The 18,946-nt window shown below is 36.2% G+C and overlaps 1 protein-coding gene across 9 annotated transcripts in view; it reads left to right on the forward strand.

Moving 5' to 3' along the window:
• Positions 1-18,946, forward strand: part of GABRA3 (gamma-aminobutyric acid type A receptor subunit alpha3) — a 253,136-nt gene that overhangs the window by 13,596 nt on the left and 220,594 nt on the right. Inside the window, exon 1 of one of the 9 annotated variants that reach the window (XM_087426800.1) lies at positions 15,686-15,838. The exons of the other annotated variants lie outside the window; for them this stretch is intronic. The gene's annotated coding sequence lies outside the window, so the exon portion shown is untranslated. Of the gene's footprint in view, positions 1-15,685; positions 15,839-18,946 lie in introns of those variants that run through there. 9 annotated transcript variants of the gene reach the window in all.

The raw sequence follows: 18,946 nt of genomic DNA on the forward strand, positions 1-18,946 counted from the left end.
AATATTTTGTTGAGCATTTTCCATCTATGTTCATCAGCGATATTGGCCTCTAATTTTCGTTTTTTGTGTTGTCCTTCTCTGGTTTTGTTGGCTCATAAAATGAGTTAGGAAGCATTTCCTCCTCTTTAATTTTTTGTGAGTTTGAAAAGGATAGGTATTAAATCTTCTTTGAATGTTTGGTAGAATTCATCAGTGAAGACATGTGGTCGTGGACTTTTACTTTTGGGGAGATTTTTGATTACTGTTTCAATACTCTTTACTTAATAGTGATTGGTCTATTCAGATTTTCTATTTCTTCATCTAAAGTCCCTTTTTAAATGTAATAGTTTATCCATAGATTCTTCTAAATGTTTATATGTAATCAATAATATAATCTATAAATAATGACAATTTTATACTTCTTTTCCTATAGTCATGTTTTTATTTCTTTTTTTTTATTCTTAAGGCACTGAACTTACTAGAACTTCCACTACCTTGTCAAATAATAGTGATGATGCAGCCATATTGTCGTATTGCCGATGTCAAAGACTAGTATTTTAATATGTTACATATAAGTGTGATGTTTTCAGTAAGTATTTTTGTAGATACATTGTATCATATTAAGGAAGTTCTCTTGTATTCCTTATTTACTATTTTTTTGGAAAGAATGGATATCAAATTTTATCAAATGCTTTTTTTCCTATTCCTCTTTGCATAATCAAAATATTCTTCCCCTCTAATACATTAATATGGTGAATTACATTTTAAAAATTTTAACCAGAATTGCATTTCTGGGATAAACCCAACTAGGTCATGATGTATTAGACTGTTTATATATTGTTGGATATGGTTTATTAACATTTTTAAAGAATTTGTTCATTTATGACCATGAATCAGAATGGCCTGTAATTTTATTTGCTCATACACTCCTTGTCAGGTTTTGGTCTCAAGGTTATGCTAACCTCATAAAATGATTTTGGGAGTGCTGCATCTTTGTCTATTCTGTGGAAGAGTATTTGTTAAATTGTAATTGTCTTTCTTAAATGATTGGTAGAAATTGCGGCAAAGCCATTTTGGCCTAGATTTTCTCTGTGGGAAAATTTTAGTTTTTCATCTCTTTAATAGTTATAGTAATATTCAGATGGTCGTTTTGTTTTTGTTTTCTAATAGTGCTTTGTTGTGATATAACATGCATACAGAAAACCCCACAAATCTTTGATAAACAAAAAAGATGAATTTTGACAAAGGATACCTTCACATAACCATCACACAGATTGAGATAAAGAACATTCCATGTTCTTTCTATTCAACAGAAAGTGCCCTTGTGCCCCTCCCAGTCACTCTCCACCTCCTTACGTGACCGTTGTTCTGACTTCTCTTATTACAGATTTTTTTTTGCCTGTTCCTGTGCTTCATATGAATGGAATCGTAGAGGGTGTACTCCTCTTTTATCTCAATTTTTTTCACTCCACATCACGTTTTTTGTGATCCATGCATGTTGTTGCATTTATCAGTAGTTTGTTATTTTTAATACTGGCTAGAATTCCACTGTTTGTTTATGCCACAGTTTGTTTCTCCATTCTGTTGTTATGGACTTTGTTTTATCCCTATTTTTTAGCTATTATGAACAAAACTGCTATCAACTTTCTTGTGCAAGTCTTTCTGTGAAGATATAATTTCCTTTTTATTGGTTATATACCTATAAGTAGGATTGCTGAACTGTATGTATAGGTATATGCCAAATTTTATGAAAAACTGCTAAAGAGTTTATTAAAGTGGTTGTACCATTTTAAATTTCCACTCTTCATATATGAGAGTTCCATTTGTTTCACATACTTGACAACAGTGACTATAAATTGATCTTTTATCCATTCTAGTACATGTGCAGTGATATCTCGTTATAGCATTAATTTGATTTTCTTTTCTATAAGGACTAATGATGCACCTTTTTCTGTACTTATTGGTCATTTGTGTATCTTTGTATATCTTCTTTTGTGCAGTGTTTATTAAATTATTTTGCTAATTTTTTTGTGATTTATAAATCATTTTTAACTCTAGTATAAATGTTAAAAGACAAAAATATTCAAAATAAATATAAATACAATAATTGTTTAATAAATACACAAGGTAAATGATGTAAATTGTGACATCAAAAATATAAAATGTATGTGGGGGAGTAAAAGGGTAGTTTTTGTATGCAATCAAAGTTAAGCTGTTATTAGCTTAAAATAGACTATTATAACCATAATATGTTTTATGTAAGCCTCATGGTAACCACAAAGTGAAAACCCATAGAAGATACACAAAAGATAAAAAGAAAGGAATCAAATCATACCACTACATAAATCAACAAATCATAAAGGAAGATAGCAGGAGATGAAGAAAGGAACAAAAAGCTACAAAATAGCCAGAAAACAATTAACAAAATGGCAATATTAAGTTCTTACAGATCAATAATTACTTTAAACATAAATAGGTTAATTCTCCAATCAAAGGACACAGAATTGCTGAATGGATAAAAAAACAAGACCCAACTCTATGCTGCCTACAAGAGATTCACTTCAGCTTTAAGGACACATATAGGCTTAAAGTGAAGGGATGGAAATAGATATCTATGCAAATGGTAACCAAAAGATAACAGGAGTGGCTATACTTAGATAAAATAGACTTTCAGACAAAATTGGTCACAAGAGACAAAGAAGGTCTCTATATAATAATAAAGGGGTAAATCCATGAAGAGGATGTAACAATTGTAAGTAAGCATATATGCACCCAACACTGGAGGACCTAAACATTTAAAACAAATATTAACAGAACAGAAGGGAGGAATAGACAGCAATAAAATAATAGTAGAGGACTTCAATACCCAACTTTCAACAATTAATAGATCACCCTGACAGAAAATCTATAAGGAAACAGTAGACTTGAATTACATTATAGACCAAATGGACCTAACAGACATATACAGAATATTCTATCCAACAGGGGCAAAATACATATTCTTCTCAAGTGCACAAGGAATATTCTCCAGTGTAGATTGTATGTTGTGCCACAAAGCAAGACTTAACAAATTTAAGATGATTGATATCATATCAAATATTGTTTCTGACCACAATAGTATGAAACTAGAAATCAATAATAGTAAGAAAACCAGAAAATTCATAAATTTGTGGAAAATAAACAACACACTCCTGAAAAACCTATGAGTCAAAGAAGAAATCAAAAGGGAAATCAGAAAGTATCTATAGCCAAATGAAAATGGAAACACAACATACCAAAACATATGGAATGTAGCAAAAGAAGTTGCAAGAGGTAAGTTTGCAGCAATAAATGCCTACAATAAGAAAAAGAGATCTCAAATAAACAACCTAATTTTACACCTCAAGGAGCTAGAAAAAGAAGAACAAACTAAGCACAAAGTTAGCATAAAGAAGGATATAATAAAAATTAGATCAGAAATAAACGGAATAGAGATTAGAAAGAAAATAGAAGAAAAAAATCAATGAAATTGAGTTAGTTTTTTTGAAAAGATAAGCAAAAATGACAAATCTTTATCTAAATTAACCAAGAAAAAGAGAGAAGACTCAAATAAACACAATTATAAATGAAAGAGGAGACATTATGACTGATACCACAAAAATACAAAGGATCATAACACATTACTATAAACTATTATATACCAATAAATTGGATAACCTAGAAGAAATGAGTAAATTCCTAGAAAGATACAACTTACCAAGACCGAATCATGAAGAAATAGAAAATCTGAACAGAACAATAATGAGTAAGGAGATTGAAACAGTAGTCAAAGACCTCCCAACAAATAAAAACCCAGAAGAAATAGTTTCATTGGTGAATTTTACCAAATATTTAAAGAATTAAGGCAAATTCTTCTCAAATACTTTCAAAAAATTAATTAGGAAGGAATTCGTTTACCAAACTCATTTATAAGACCAGCAATTCCATGATAACAGTGCCGGATAAGGACACTACAAGAAAAGGAAACTACTGTCCAATATATACGATGAATATAGATGCAAATATTCGAACAAAATACTGACAAACCTATTTCAGCAGCAATTAAAAAGATCATACACCTAGATCAAGTTGGATTTGTTCCTGGGGTGCAAGGATCGGTCAACATATGCAATCAATAAATGTGATAACCAAATTAATAAGATGAAGGATAAAAATCATATGATAATCTCAACAAATGCAGAAGAAGCATTTGAAATAATTCAACATCTTGTTACAATAAAAACTCTAAAGAAATTGGGTATAGAAAGAATGTACCTCAATATAATAAAGGCCATATATGAGAAACCCACAGCTAACTTAAATACTCAATGGTGAAAGGCTGAAAGCTTTTCCTCTAAGTTTGGGAACAAAACAAATATGCCCACTCTTACTACTCTTATTAAACATAGTACTGGAAGTCTATCCAGAACAATCAGGCTAGATAAAGAAATAAAAGGCATTCAAATTGGCAAGGAAGAAATAAAATTTTCTTGGGTTGCAGATGAGGTGATCTTATATATAGAAAACCCTAAAGTTTCCATAAAACATTGTTAGTACTAATGAATTCAGCAAAGTTGTAGAACACAAAATCAACATACAGAAATCAGTTGTATTTATATACCCTAAAAATTAACTATCTGAAAAAGCAATTTAGAAAGCAATCCCATTCACAATAGCATCAAAACAATAATATTCTTAGAAATAAATTCAACCAAGGAGGTGAAAGAGCTATACACTGAAAACAATAAGGCACTGATGAAAGAAATTAAAGAAGACAAAAATACATGGAAAGATATTCTATGTATATGGATTGGAAGAATTAATATTGTTAAAATGTCCATACTACCCAAAGCGATCTAAAGATTCAATGCAATCCCTATCAAAATTGCAATGGCATCTTTCACAGAAATAGAACAAAAGTCCTAAAATTCATATGAAACCACCAAAGTTCCTGAATAGCCAAAGCAATCCTGAGAAAGAATATCAAAGCTGGAGGCATCACTCTTCCTGATTTCAAGCTATATTACAAAACTATGGTAATCAAGTGAGTATAGTTCTGGCATAAAAAAAGACACATAGGCTAATGAAACATAATTGAGAGCCCAGATATAAACCTATGCATATACATACTGTCAACTAATATTTTACAAGGGAGCTAAGGATACTAAATGGGGAAAGGAGAGTCTCTTCAATAAATGATGTTGGAAAACTGGATATTCACATACAAAAGAAAGAAACTGGACACTCATCTTACACCACTCATCTTACACCACTCATAAAAATTAACTTGATGCAGCGTACAAAATCAGCTTACAAAAATTAGTTGCATTTCTATACTTGAACAACGAACTAACAGAAAGTGAACTCAAGAATACAACCCCATTTACAATAGCAACAAAAAGAATAAAATATCTAGGAATAAATTTAACCAAGGAGGTGAAAGGCCTATACAATGAAAACTATAAGACATTATTGGAAGAAATCGATGATGACATAAAGAAATTGAAAGATATTCCATGCATATGGATTGGAAGAATAAACATAGTTAAAATGTCCATACTACCTAAAGCAGTCTACAGATTCAATGCAATCCCAATCAGAATCCCAATGACATTCTTTAGGGAAATATAACAAAGAATCCTAAAATTCATATGGGGCAACAACATACCCCAAATAGCTAAAGCAATCCTGAGAAAAAAGAACAAAACTAGAGGTATCACAATCCCTGACCTCAAATTATACTACAAAGCTATAGTAATCAAAATAGCACGGTTCTGGTACAAAAACAGACACACAGATCAATAGAATAGAATTGAAAGCCCAGAAATAAAACCACACATCTATGGATAGCTAATCTTCGACAAAAGAGCCAAGAACATACAATGGAGAAAGGAAAGTCTCTTCAATAAATGATGTTGGGAAAATTGGACAGCCACATGCAAAAGAATGATAGTAGACCATTATCTCTCACCATACACAAAAATTAACTCAAAATGGATTAAAGACTTGAAGGTAAGATGTGAAACCATAAAACTCCTAGAAGAAAATATAGGCAGTACACTCTTTGACATTGGTCTTAGAAGGATCTTTTCAAATGCCGTATCTACTCAGGCAAGGGAAACAAAATAAAAAACAAATCAATGGGACTTCATCAGACTAAAGAGCTTCTGCAAGGCACAGAAACTATGAACAAAACAAAAGGACAACCCACCTACTGGGAGAAAATATTTGCAAATCATATATCTGATAAGGGGTTAATTTCCAAATATATAAAGAACTCATACAACTCAACAACAAAAAACAAACAACCCAATCAAAAAATGGGCAAAGGATATGAACAGACACTTTTCCAAAGAAGATGTACAGATAGCCAAGAGGCACATGAAAAGACGTTCAACATCACTAATCATCAAGGAAATGAAATCAAAACTACAATGAGATATCATCTTACACCTATTAGAATAGCTATAATTACCAGGACGAAAAACAACAAATGTTGGAGAGGATGTGGAGAAAAAGGAACCCTCATACACTGCTGGTGGGAATGCAAACTAGTAAAGCCACTATGGAAAACAGTATGGAGATTTCTTAAAAAACTAAAAATCAAAATACCATATGACCCAGCTATTCCACCACTGGGTATTTATCCAAAGAACTTGAAATCAACAATTCAAAGAGACTTATGCACTCCTATGTTCATTGCAGCATTATTCACAACTGCTAAGATGTGGAAGCAACCCAAGCACCCATCAACAGATGAATGGATAAAGAAGATGTGGTATATATATACAATGGAATACTACTCAGCCATAAAAAAGAGAAAATCATCCCATTCACAAGATGGATGGAACTTGAGGGTATTATGTTAAGTGAGATAATCCAGATAGAGAAAGACAAACACCATATGATTTCACTCATATTTGGAAGATAAACAAATACATAGACACAGAGAACAGATTAGTGGTTACCAGAGGGGAAGGGGGGTGGGGGGCGACCATAACGGGTAAAGGGGCACATATATATGGTGACTGACAAATAATAATGTTCAACTGAAGTTTCACAATGTTATAAACTATTATGACACCAATAAAAAATTAACTTGAAATGGATTAAATCTTAAATGTAAGACCTGAAACCATAAAACATCTAGAAGAAAACATAGAGGAAAAGCTCCTTGATATTGGGATTGACAATGACTTTTTGGATATGACATCAAAAACACAAGCAACAAATCAAAAGTCCACAAGTGGGAATACATCAAACTAAAAAGCATCTGCATAGCAAAAAAAAAAAAAAAACCCAATAGATATAATGAAAAGGTAACCTACAGAATGGGAGAAAATATTTACAAACCGTTTAACTGATAAGAGGTTAATATCCAAAACGTTAAAAAAAACTCATAGTACTCAATGGCAAAAACAAATCAAATAATGCAATTAAAAATAGGCAAAGGACCTAAATAAACATTTTTCCAAAGAAGACATACAAATAGCTCACAGGTACATGAAAAGGTGTTGAACTTAAAAAATCCTCAGAGAAAAGCAAATCAAAACCACAATGAAATTTCACCTCATACCTGTTAGGATGGCTATTATCAAAAAACAAGAGGTAACAAGTTTTGGTGAGGATGAAGAGAAAAGGGAACACTCGTGCACTGTTGGTGGGAGTGTAAATTGCTATAGCCATCATGGTAAACAGTATGGAAGTTACTCAAAATGTTAAAAACAGAACTACCATATTATCCACAAATCCCACTCCAGGGTATATCTCTAAAGGAAGTGACATTAGTGTTTTTAAGAGATATCTGCACACTCATATTCATTGCAGCATTATTCACAATAGCCAAGACATGGAAACAACCTAAGTGTCCATTGATGGATGAATGGATAAAGAAAATGTGGTATATATATGCAATGAAATATTACGTAGCCATAAAAAAAGAAGGAAATCTTAACATCTGTGACAACATAAATGAACCTTGTGGTCATTATGCTCAGTGAAATAATCAGGCAGAGAAAGACAAATACTGTGTGATCTCATCTATATGTGGAATCTAAAAAAGCTGAACTCATAGAAAGTAAGAGTAGATTGGTTGTTTCAAGAGGTTGGGCAAAATATTGAAAAGGAGTGGACACTCCTAAACTCATTTTATGAGGCCTGTGTTACCCTGATACCAAAGCCAGATAAGGACATTACAAGAAAACAAAACTATAGACCAATATTCCTGATGAATATAGATGCAAAAATTCTCATCAAAAAATTAGCAAACCAAATTCAACAACACGTTGAAAGGATCACACACCATGTCCAAGTGGGATTTATCCCTGGAATGTAAGGATGGTTCAACATATACAAATCAATAAGTGTGATACACCACATTAATAGAATGAAAGATAAAAATCATATGATCCCCTCAATAGATTCAGAAAAATCATTTGACAAAATACAGCATCCTTTCATGATAAAAACCCTCCACAAATTGGATGTAGAAGGAATGTAACTCAACATAACCAACCCACAGGTAACACTATACAAAACAGTGAAAGATTGGAAGCTTTTCCTCTAAGATCAGGAAAAGACAAGGATGCCCACTCTCACCACTCCTATTCAACAAAGTACTAGAAGTTCCTAGCTAGAGCAATCAGGCAAGACAAAGAAATAAAAAGCATCCAAAAAGGAAAGGAAGAAGTAAATTATCATTAATTGGAGATGATATAATCTTATATATAGAAAGTTCTACAGACTCAACCAAAAAACTATTAGAACTAATCAACAGTGTGAATAAAGTTGTAGGATATAAAATCAACATAGAAACCTGTTGCATTTCTATACATTAACAATAAAATATCTGAAGAAGAAATAAAGAAAAGTATTCCATTCACAATAGCATCAAAAACAATAAAATCGTCAGGAGTAAATTTAACCAAGGAAGTGAAATATCTGTACAATAAAAACTATAAGACTTTGATTAAAGAAATTGAAGAAGACACAAACAAATGGAAGATATCCTGTGTTCATGGATTGGAAGAATTAATATTATTAAAATGTCCATACTAGCCAAAGCCATCCACAGATGCAATGTATTGCCTATCAAAATTCCAATGGCATTTTTCATAAAATAGAGAAAAAATTGTAATATTTGTGTGGAACCGCAAAAGACTCTGAATAGCCAAAGCAATCCTGAGAAAAAAAGAAAAAAGCCAGAGGCATCACACTTCCTGATTTCAAACTATACTACAAAGATCTAGTAATTAAAACAGAATTTTTTATTTATCTTACAGGATTTTCTGTAGTTTGAAAATGATATGTCTAGATGTGGGTTTTTGGCATTTTTCTTATGTGGTGCTTTCTGAGCTTTTGGATCTGTGGTTTGGTGTCTGACATTATTTTGGAGAAATTCTCAGTCATTTTTGTTTCAAATATTTCTTCTGTTTCTTTCTCTCTTTTTATCCAGCTAGTATTCCCATTATGTATATGCTACAATTTTTGTAGTTGTCCCAAATCCTTGGATATTCTGTTTACTTTTTCCAGTCTTTGTTCTCTTTACTTTTCAATTTTGCAGTTTTTTATTGATATATCCTCTAGCTCACAGATTCTTTCTTCAGCTGTGTCCAGCCTACTAATAAACCCATCAAAGGCATTCTTCATTTCTGTTAGTGTTTTTGATCTCTAGCATTTCTTTTTGGTTCTTTCTTAGTATTTCCATCTCTCTGCTTACACTGCTCATCTGTTCTTGCATGCTGTCTACTCGATCCAGGAGAGCCCTTAGCATATTAATCATAGTTGATTTAAATTCCTGGTCCTATAATTTCAACATCCTTTTTATGTCTGTTTCTGATGCTTGCTCTGTCTCTTCAAATTGTGTTTTTTGCCTTTTGTCATGCCTTGTAATTTTTCCTGACAGCTGGACATGATATATTGGGTATAAGAAACTGCTGTATATAGGCCTTTAAGAATGTGATGGTGAGGTGTGGGGGAGGGGTAGTGTTATACATTCCTATGATTAGGTCTCAGTCTTTAGTGAAACTATTCTTCTGCACTTTGAACTTCACAACTGCTTCTCAGTTTTTTTCTCCCCCTTAGTTGGGTCAGGATGGCTAGAGTGGTAGGCTGGAGTTGGGTATTTTCCTTCCCCCCGGTCACTTAGGCTCTGATAATACCCTAGCAGATTGGGCTCTGGTTAACTCATTTCTCCTGAGGGCAGGCCTCGTTTAGAAGAATAGAGTGCCCTGGCATTCAGTCGTGCGTCACTTAATAACAGAGACATTCTTAGAAATGCATCATTAGGTGATTTTGTTATTGTATGAACATCATAGAATGTACTTACACAAACATAGATGGTATAGCCTACTACACAACTAAGCTATATGGTACTAATCTTATGGGACCACCGTCGTATATGAGGTCCATTGTTGACCAAAATGTCATTATGTGGTGCATGACTGTATTTCAAAATGGTCCTTTATGCCTCCCCCTGCCAGAGGAAGCATGATGGGATTCTTCTCTGATATTTGTTATGAGAACCTGGTCAAGCTCCTGGAGATAAGTCTCACAATATTGTAGACCCTCCCATTACTGGGTCCCCCTGGAATTTTTAACTCTCATACTTGTCCTCACTGAGCCTCAAGCAATTCATCAATTGCAGTTCAGGTTTTCCTACCCCGGCATTAGGTCCCTTGGCAGTTGCAGCTAGTGAGTCTCTCCTAGGACTCCCTGTATTTGCCTCTATGTCTCTTTAGTCTCAGAGACAGCTATTTGCCCTATGTCCTCACCTCACTTATATATCCAAGAGTCGTTGTTTTCTCAGTCTGTTCAGAGTTTACTTGTTGTTAGGATGAAGTGGTGACTTCCAAGTTCCTTACATGGCTTACATGGGGAAGTGGAAATTGGAAGTCCACTCATAACTTTTTAAAGTTTGCTTAGAGTCAATATTGTACTGCTTCATGGAAAATGTAAGGACCTTGCCGATGTATAGTTCTGCTTATCTCCGCCCCTCTTGCATGTTATAATTGTCATGTGTATTATGTCTATTTACATTATATATGGTACATTACAATGTTATGATTTTTCCTTTAAACTCTCATATATATATCTCAAAGAAATTAAGAGAAAATATTATTTTATATTTATCCACGTATTACCATTTCTGATGTTCTTCATTCCTTCCTGAAGATCCAGGTTTCATCTGGTATTATTTCCCTTCAGGCTTAAGAATTTCCTTTAGTATTTTTGATACTATAAATATGCTGGTGACAAACTGTCTTAATGTTCATTTATCTGAAAATGTCATTATTTTGCCTTTATTCATTAAGGATATTTTTGCTAGATGTAAAATTCTGTATTGAATAGATTTTTTCTTAAATTGTAGCACTTTAAAGATACATTTTTTTTTTTATGAGAGGTCAACGGTCAAATGTATTGTTGTTCCTCAGTATATTTTTTTCCGGATTCTTTCAAGATTTTTCCTTTACATTTGATTTTCAATAGTGTTACTATGATGTACTTGGGTGTGGTATCCTGGTTGGTGTTCACTGAGCTCCTTGAATCTGTAAATTTATGTTTCATTATATTTGGAAATATTTCAGACATTATTTTTCAAATATTTTTTCTTCATCTTTTGTTCTTTGCCTTCTGAGACTCCAATTACATATATGTTAGAACTTTGATATTATCCAACAAATCACTGAGGCTCTGTTAATCTTTTTCAACCTTTTCTCTCTCTGTACTTCAGATAGAATAATATCTATTAATTTGTCTTCAAGTTAAATTCTTCTTCTTTCATTTTCAATCTGCTGTTAAGGCCACCTGGTGAATTTTACTTCAGATATTTTAATTTTCAGTTCTAGAATTTGCATGTGATTCTTTTTGTTTCTTTATCTCTGTTATGATTTTCTATTTGTTCATTTACTAAAAGTGTATTTTTCTTTATGTCCATTAGTGTAGTTGTGATAGATGACTTAAAATCCTTTTCTGCTAATTCCAACATTGGTCCATCTTAGGGCTGGTTTACACTGATTGCCTTTTCTCTTGAGTATAGGTAATATTTTCTTGTTTCTTTGTTCTTTTTTTTTTTTTTCCTAGTAATTTTGGAATGTACCAAAATTTTTGTGAATGATATACTGTAGGATCGCTATATTCTCTTTCATGTCTCTGTAGAGTATTGCTTTTTTTGTTTGTAATGGTAGGCAGTTAATGTGGCTGAAATGAAACTTCAAACTCTCCCTTGTGGTGAGTAGCACTAAAAACTGTTTAATTCTTTCAGCTTTAATTAGGCTCTTTGGATCTGTCCCCACATGCATAATTTATGGTTCCACCAGAGATTTGGGCAGTTTATACAAGAATTGGAGTATTCTACTCCATAGTTCTCACCATTCTTAGATTTTTCTCATCACTTTCCAGCTTTGGTGGTCACCCTAAACTCTGTCTTCTGGTTCTTCAAGCCACTAGGACTGTGAGCAGTTGTGTTAGGTAGCCAAATGGCACTGGCTTGTGAGAGCCAACTGTGCACATCTCTTCCCAACTTCATGTTGATGGAATTGGCCATGGTGGGAGCATTTACACTATGGAAATTGGGAAATGCTATGAATCAGGATTTTATTTATTTTCTCCTGGAGAGCCAGTTGTCAAACATTTAACAGCTGCAATACTTACTTGTAGTTTATCTAGAGTTTTAGTTACTGCTTTGGCCTGGGGCCTGCCCTCAGGTAAAAATTCCTAAAAAGGGGGAAAATCACCTAGTATTGTTTCTTTCTTCCAATTTATGCCTGCTTATGATTGCTTTCCAATGCATCCAGATTGTTGTTTTGTTTATTTTTGTTCACAGTTTATTGTTTTTATCTGCAGCAGGATTGGTTTAATAGAAACTGCTCTACAACTACCAGACATGGTCCTAGTAAGTTTTTCTTACAAGTGGTTTGCAGTGAACTGAGACCATTTATGAAAATGCAATTAATTTTTTTGCCCAGCTAAAGTTGTATGATTTAAAGAATGGTTTTTGTTATGAGAGTATCTTCATCTAACTTATTTGTATTAAATATTTTTTAATATTTAAAAATTGATGGCACCCTAGGTGGTTTATTTGTATAGTTTCTTTATTTGACAAAAATAGAAGTTGGCCATTGTAGTGGGTTGAATAGTGTCTCCCAAAAATTCATGTCTACCCAGAACCTAAGGATGCGATCTTATTTGGATGTGCAGTCTTTGAAGAAGTAATTAGTTAAAGATCTTGAGATGAAATCATCTTGGATTTAGGGTGGGCCCTAAATCCAATGACTGGTGTCTTTATACAATAAAAGACAGGGAAATTTAGTCACACAGATACACAGAGAAGAAGACATTTTGAAGACTGAGGCCGAGATTGGAGTGATGCTTCTACAAGCCATGAAATGTCAAGATCCAGAAGCTGGAAGAGGCAAGGAAGGATTCTCCTCTAGAGCCTTTGGGGGAAGTATGGCCCTGCCAGTATCTTGGTGTCAGACTTCTGGCCTCCAGGACTGTAACACAATAAATTTCTGTTGTTTTAAGCCACCAAATTTATGGTAATTTGTTATGGCAGCCCTAGGAAATAATACAGCAACTTTATGCCAGTTCATAACATTTCTTCCTGCCATTTTGCTAATCCTTTAAATCCAATGGACATTTATGCAAACAAATGTACACACAAAAATGTGTACCTCTGCAGGAAGGAGTGTGCATTGCTATGTGCTCACATACACACTTGCTTTATGTACAACTTACACGTTGCTTTGGTAGACAAAAATACTGCACCTGGGGTCAGCAGTCTGGGTGCTGGTCTTGATTCTGTCACTGATTGACATGTGAGCTACATTTTTTCTGCAGGCTAGTTTCTCTTTCTGCACAATGAGATGGTTATCATTATGGGTCTTTCAGCTTAGTGACTCCGAGCCTATGGATCTCTATCTGTATATATACTCAATGTATGAGTATGTGCTTTTGAAGAAGTACGTAGTTAGAATGGGGCAAGTGTGCCTCACTGGACAGGAGTAGAGAGTATTAGGAATATGGAAGGGAAAACCCCAATAGGATAGTAGTTTAGCTAGAAATAGCACACTGTTGGAAAATTTTTAAATGCCTATTATGTCACAGTCACTGTATATGTATTGAGGCCAGTATACTTAACGCACACAACATAACTCCTGTTCAGTTAGATGCCCTGAATGATCATTTTGATTCTCTGACTAAATGGGCTGGAAATCACGGTAGGAGGGGTTTGATTAAGAAAACTTTTATGCTAATCATTATATTTAGGTGGAAGCTGAATTCTTTGATAGGAGCAGTTCTTTACACATATGCTCATATTCATATTTCCCCTGAAACATTCAAAATGGAATGTTGTGTCTGTGATTTGGCGTCCCATTTGGGGACTTACCTTTGGAGAAACTTTGAAATTTGGTAGTCTATATTTCACTCTCCACAGATCAGCTCCTCCTTCACCTGAGATTTTCCTGTTTTAGAGCCTAGATTGTCAGGTCTGAAAGGGTCTGTCAAGATCATCTACACCCATTGCCATTCATTTTGCTGTAGAGGATAATGAGCGCCAGATTAAAGAAGTGACTTAAAGGTAAGAGTGGAGTAATTTTCAAAATCAGGACTCAAACCTAAGTTCCTTTATTTTATTCTTAGCCTAGGTCTCTTTCTACCCTCTGTTGCATTGTTATTGTACTTTGCCCAGTTTTTTTTTGCCCCAATGGGAATATAATTCTTTTATACTTTGAGTTAATTAATCTCCTTTCCCCCCTGGCTCTCCTCTTTCCCCTTGTGCAAACTCACATGTAGGCTCACAAACTTATGTACACCTACATTCCCTTCAGAGGTTTTTGAAAGGAAAGCATTGTGGTTTTGCTGCTTGTCTGTTTTGCCTGGAGGGAAGCTCCAGGTGACAGTACTGAATTGGGTCCACACTTCTACTTGGTTGGGGGTGGGGATGGCAGTTAGGTAATTAGAAGATTAATGTGGCTGAACCCATTTCCTCTTAGTGGAGTGGGAATGACAACCTCTCTGATGTACATTTTTTAAAATCTCATTATTGTCCTCAAAGATGGAATGTGAACAGACAGGATTGCCAAACCTTTATTTGGAGCCTGGGCTAAGAAGGCATGCCTATAGAGATGTAAGGGAGACAGACCACTTATCTTCTGTCTTGGAGCAGTTAGTAAGCATCACACATCAGCTGTGGTAATCCATACTTCCTTTATCCTCCTATTTGCTCTTACCCTTTTGCTCTCTTTCTCTTCCCCTTGCTTCCTCTGCTCCTCCCCTTCTCTCTGAGCTTCCCTCTATTTCTCTGCTGGATACCTTAAAAAATAAAATACTACTTTAGTCTTTCCTAAAACAACCACAGATCCAAAGGCTTGCAGCGCTGTATTCAGAGCCCTAGCACAGAGCCGCGTGCTCAGCACCAGGCAGTGGTGAATCCAAAGCTAGCAAAGGGGGAGGGGAGGAGAGAAGGGAGGGAGGTGGGGGTGGAGAGAGAGAGAGAGAAGAGACCAGGGGAGAGAGAGGGAGGGAGAGATACTGAGAGGAAGAGAGGGAGAGGGGGAGAGAGAGGGAGGGAGGGAGCGAGGGAGAAGGAGAGGAAGAGGGAGAGGAAGCGGGAGAGGGAGAGGGAGAGGGAGAGGGAGAGGGAGAGGGAGAGGGAGAGGGAGAGCGTGAGCGCGCGCAAGCTAGCTAGCAAACCAGAGAGAAGACGAGAGAAGGATCGGGAGAGAGACCCAGAGAAAGAGAAGAGGAAGCCGAGCTCTGTGAGGTCTCAACCTCCAACTTGTTTCAGTTCATTCATCCTTCTCTTCTCTCCGCTTCGGGGAAGTGACTGTGGCGCTTGGTAAGAAACATAGATGTCCCTCCTTCCCCCTCCCCCAAGCTCAGGTCTCCTTTAGCGATTGCATCTCTCCCCCGTACTGTGAGTCTCCTTGGGTTGGCAGGGGAGGCGAGACATGCTCTGCAGCTGTGATGCTATCCTGGGTTCCCCACTGGGGCTGGTGGAAGCCCAGAGCCAGCATCTGGGCAGGGAGGCACTAGGGTAAAACCTGATTTGGGGAGGGGAGGTTGCGATGTGGTATATGCGCGATTTGCTTCATTGTCAGTGAATTGTTTTGTTCCTCTTTGGAAGCAGGTCAGCATTGACCTTGCAAATTGCTTGGGGGGCCCAGCAGCTGCTGCAGAAAGCCACGGAGTGGCCCCTAGCCAGAGCAGACAGCACTGTCATGACCCCCCAGATAGCTCTAGGCACAGGGATGGGGTAATGGCTGTAGCTTCCTGCCTCCTTTAACTCTTTCTCTGCAGCTGCTTCTCATTGCTGGAAATGAGAAAGAAGGAGAATACCATGCAGCCCCTTTCCTCATCTCCCCATTACCTCCCCCAGATACAAGTGAGTAGAAAGTTGTAAATAACTGCTTCATTTGACAGCAGGTTGAGACCTTCCCCCTTTCTTTAGGAGGCTCATTGTGGGGTTGGGCCTGAGTTTCTTCACAAACTTGGGAGGCTTCTCTTGCTTCCCTATGGGAAACCCCATTGCCTGCCCACTCCCCATCCCAGGTATTTGAGCTGACAGGCTAGACTAGGGATTCAGATACCCCACCCATCTCTCTGGCAGTCATGGTATTAGGTCCAACTGTGTCCTTGGGAGGGAAGAAACACCTGATGGTTTGTCTGGAAGTGGCTTCCCAGTTTGCTGCTCCTCTGATTGTGGCTGTGGGTGGCATAGGCAGGAGGACTGGAGGAGGGGTGGCTGTTGGATTTAGAGAGAGCAGGGTGAGGAGCCAGGATTTCTGGCGAATGGTATGGTTTATTGAGGGTCTGCAGGTTCTGGATGTCTGGAACTATGCAAGGATGGGCTGAAGCTCTTGTATTCTAGCCCCTATGAACTGGTAGGGGAAGGGATCTGGCTGCTTCATGGGGGCTTTTTGTGTTACCGACACTGCCATGCCCGTGGTAGTAATTATAACATCAACAATACTAATTGCTAACATTGATGGCTGCTTTGTATGTTTTGGATCTTAGGTTGAGGGTTTAATGTGTATTATTCTTACAACAACCCTATGAGGCAGATACTATTATTATCCTTGGTTTACTAATGAGGAAACTGAGGCACAGAGAGGTTAAGTAACTTGTCCAAGGTTATAGAGTAATTAAAGGTCCCAATTGGGAATTAAAACACAGGCAACCTGGTTCTAGAAAGCATGGTCTTGACCATTAAGCACTACATCCTCCTTGGGGACAATTTTGCACCTTTATTAGGCAAATGTAGGTACAGTAGACAGTGTACTGCTTGGCAAGATTTTTTTGGAAAGTAGTAGCCCAGCCTTTGTGTAGAGTTAACAGAAACTTGGAGTGGAGCATAGTGGCTGGCCATTGTGGAACCAAGCCTCATCTGGGTTTCCAGGAGGGGCTGCCCAAAAGACTTTCCTTTAAAAAGGATGCTAGGAAAGACTTCACTTTTCCACTGTCATAGCCTCATCCATCTCACATCCAGCAAAAGACTGCCCCTTTTAGGACCAGATCTTGCTCTTATTTTCTGAGAGGTTAGAGTCACCCTCTCCTGAAAATTTTAGAATATTCAAACCTTGGAACTGTAAGCATCCCTAAAGGTCATTAAGCTTTACATCTCCACCCAGTTCTTGAATCTATCCTAAACATTCAATTAGTTGCCTGATTTCTATTTGAACTCCCTGCAGTGACAGAGAGCTTATTAGATCACTCTTTCTATCTTTGAGCAACTCTGATTGTCAGAGAGTAATCCCCATTATAAGCCAAGATCTGTCTCCTTGTAACTTATATTTGTTGGTTCTTTGGGCCTATCTGGAACAAATTTTCTTCTTAATAATAGCTCTTCAGATAGTTGAAGACAGTAATCATACCTCTCCTCTCAAGCCTCAGATCTGACATAACCACAAGTAAAGGATCATCATTTGCTTCATTTTAGAAGCTAGACTTTTATTTATATGGCCTAGTATCCCATTATCTTGTTTGTCAGCCACAAGCTGATAGTACTGAGCTGTCTGAAATAGGCTTGATAGTATATGTTCTCTTCCTTGGTAAAGCTTACTAAATGATATCAAGTGGACTGATGGGAACAAAGAAGCTCTCTTTTCTTTTCCTAAGGACCAGGAATCAGTTGGTGCTAGTCCTTCTGAATCTCCAGAATAGCCCCATATAGCAGCCAGATAATAGACATGTGGGAAGATTTGAGAAGCAGAGATTAAGGACAATTATCATAAAGAAGACACTTGAAATAGTGTGATTCAAGGTTCACATAGTATATGGAAGGTAGATGAATAAATTGTTATATCAGAAAGTATCTCAGAAATAATGACATCACTGAGGGGTTGGTACAGAATGAGACTGGGTGGAATAGCAGTGAGCATACAGTGTTCTAGAGTGGGAAACTGACCCGGGTGTTAGAAAACTTGAGTTCTATTGCTAGCTCTGCCAATTTGCCAATTACCTTGGACACATGACTTCTTCTCCATGGACCTCATGGATCCAAGTTTTTCCATCTATAACATGATGAGGTGGACTCTGTTACCAAGGGTCTTTCAGCTCTGCAATACTCTATCTGAAGTAAATAGTAAAATCTCAGGGTTTAAGGGGCTTCAGAAATCATCTAGGCCAGTGCTTTTCAAACTTTCATGTGCAAAAGAATTCCCTGGGGATCTTGTTAAAATGGTAAATATGATTCAGAGAGTCTGGGGTGGGACCTGAGATTTTGCATTTTAATAAGATGCCAGGTAGTCCTGAACCTGCTGTTCTAGTGCTTTTCAAACTATCTGGATGAAGAACCAGTTTTTTAAATTTTCCAATTCATCACAGACTGTTGCTTTAGTAAAATACGTTAACTACGAATTACTAGAAAATGAAAGAAAAGACATACAAAATATAAGCTCACATTTTTATTATTAGATTCAACAGACATAAAATTATTTTTTTCAAA

The sequence above is a fragment of the Ceratotherium simum genome, chromosome X, assembly GCF_057802395.1.
Source record: "Ceratotherium simum simum isolate JZ-2026a chromosome X, ASM5780239v1, whole genome shotgun sequence".
Taxonomy (NCBI): Eukaryota; Metazoa; Chordata; class Mammalia; order Perissodactyla; family Rhinocerotidae; genus Ceratotherium; species Ceratotherium simum.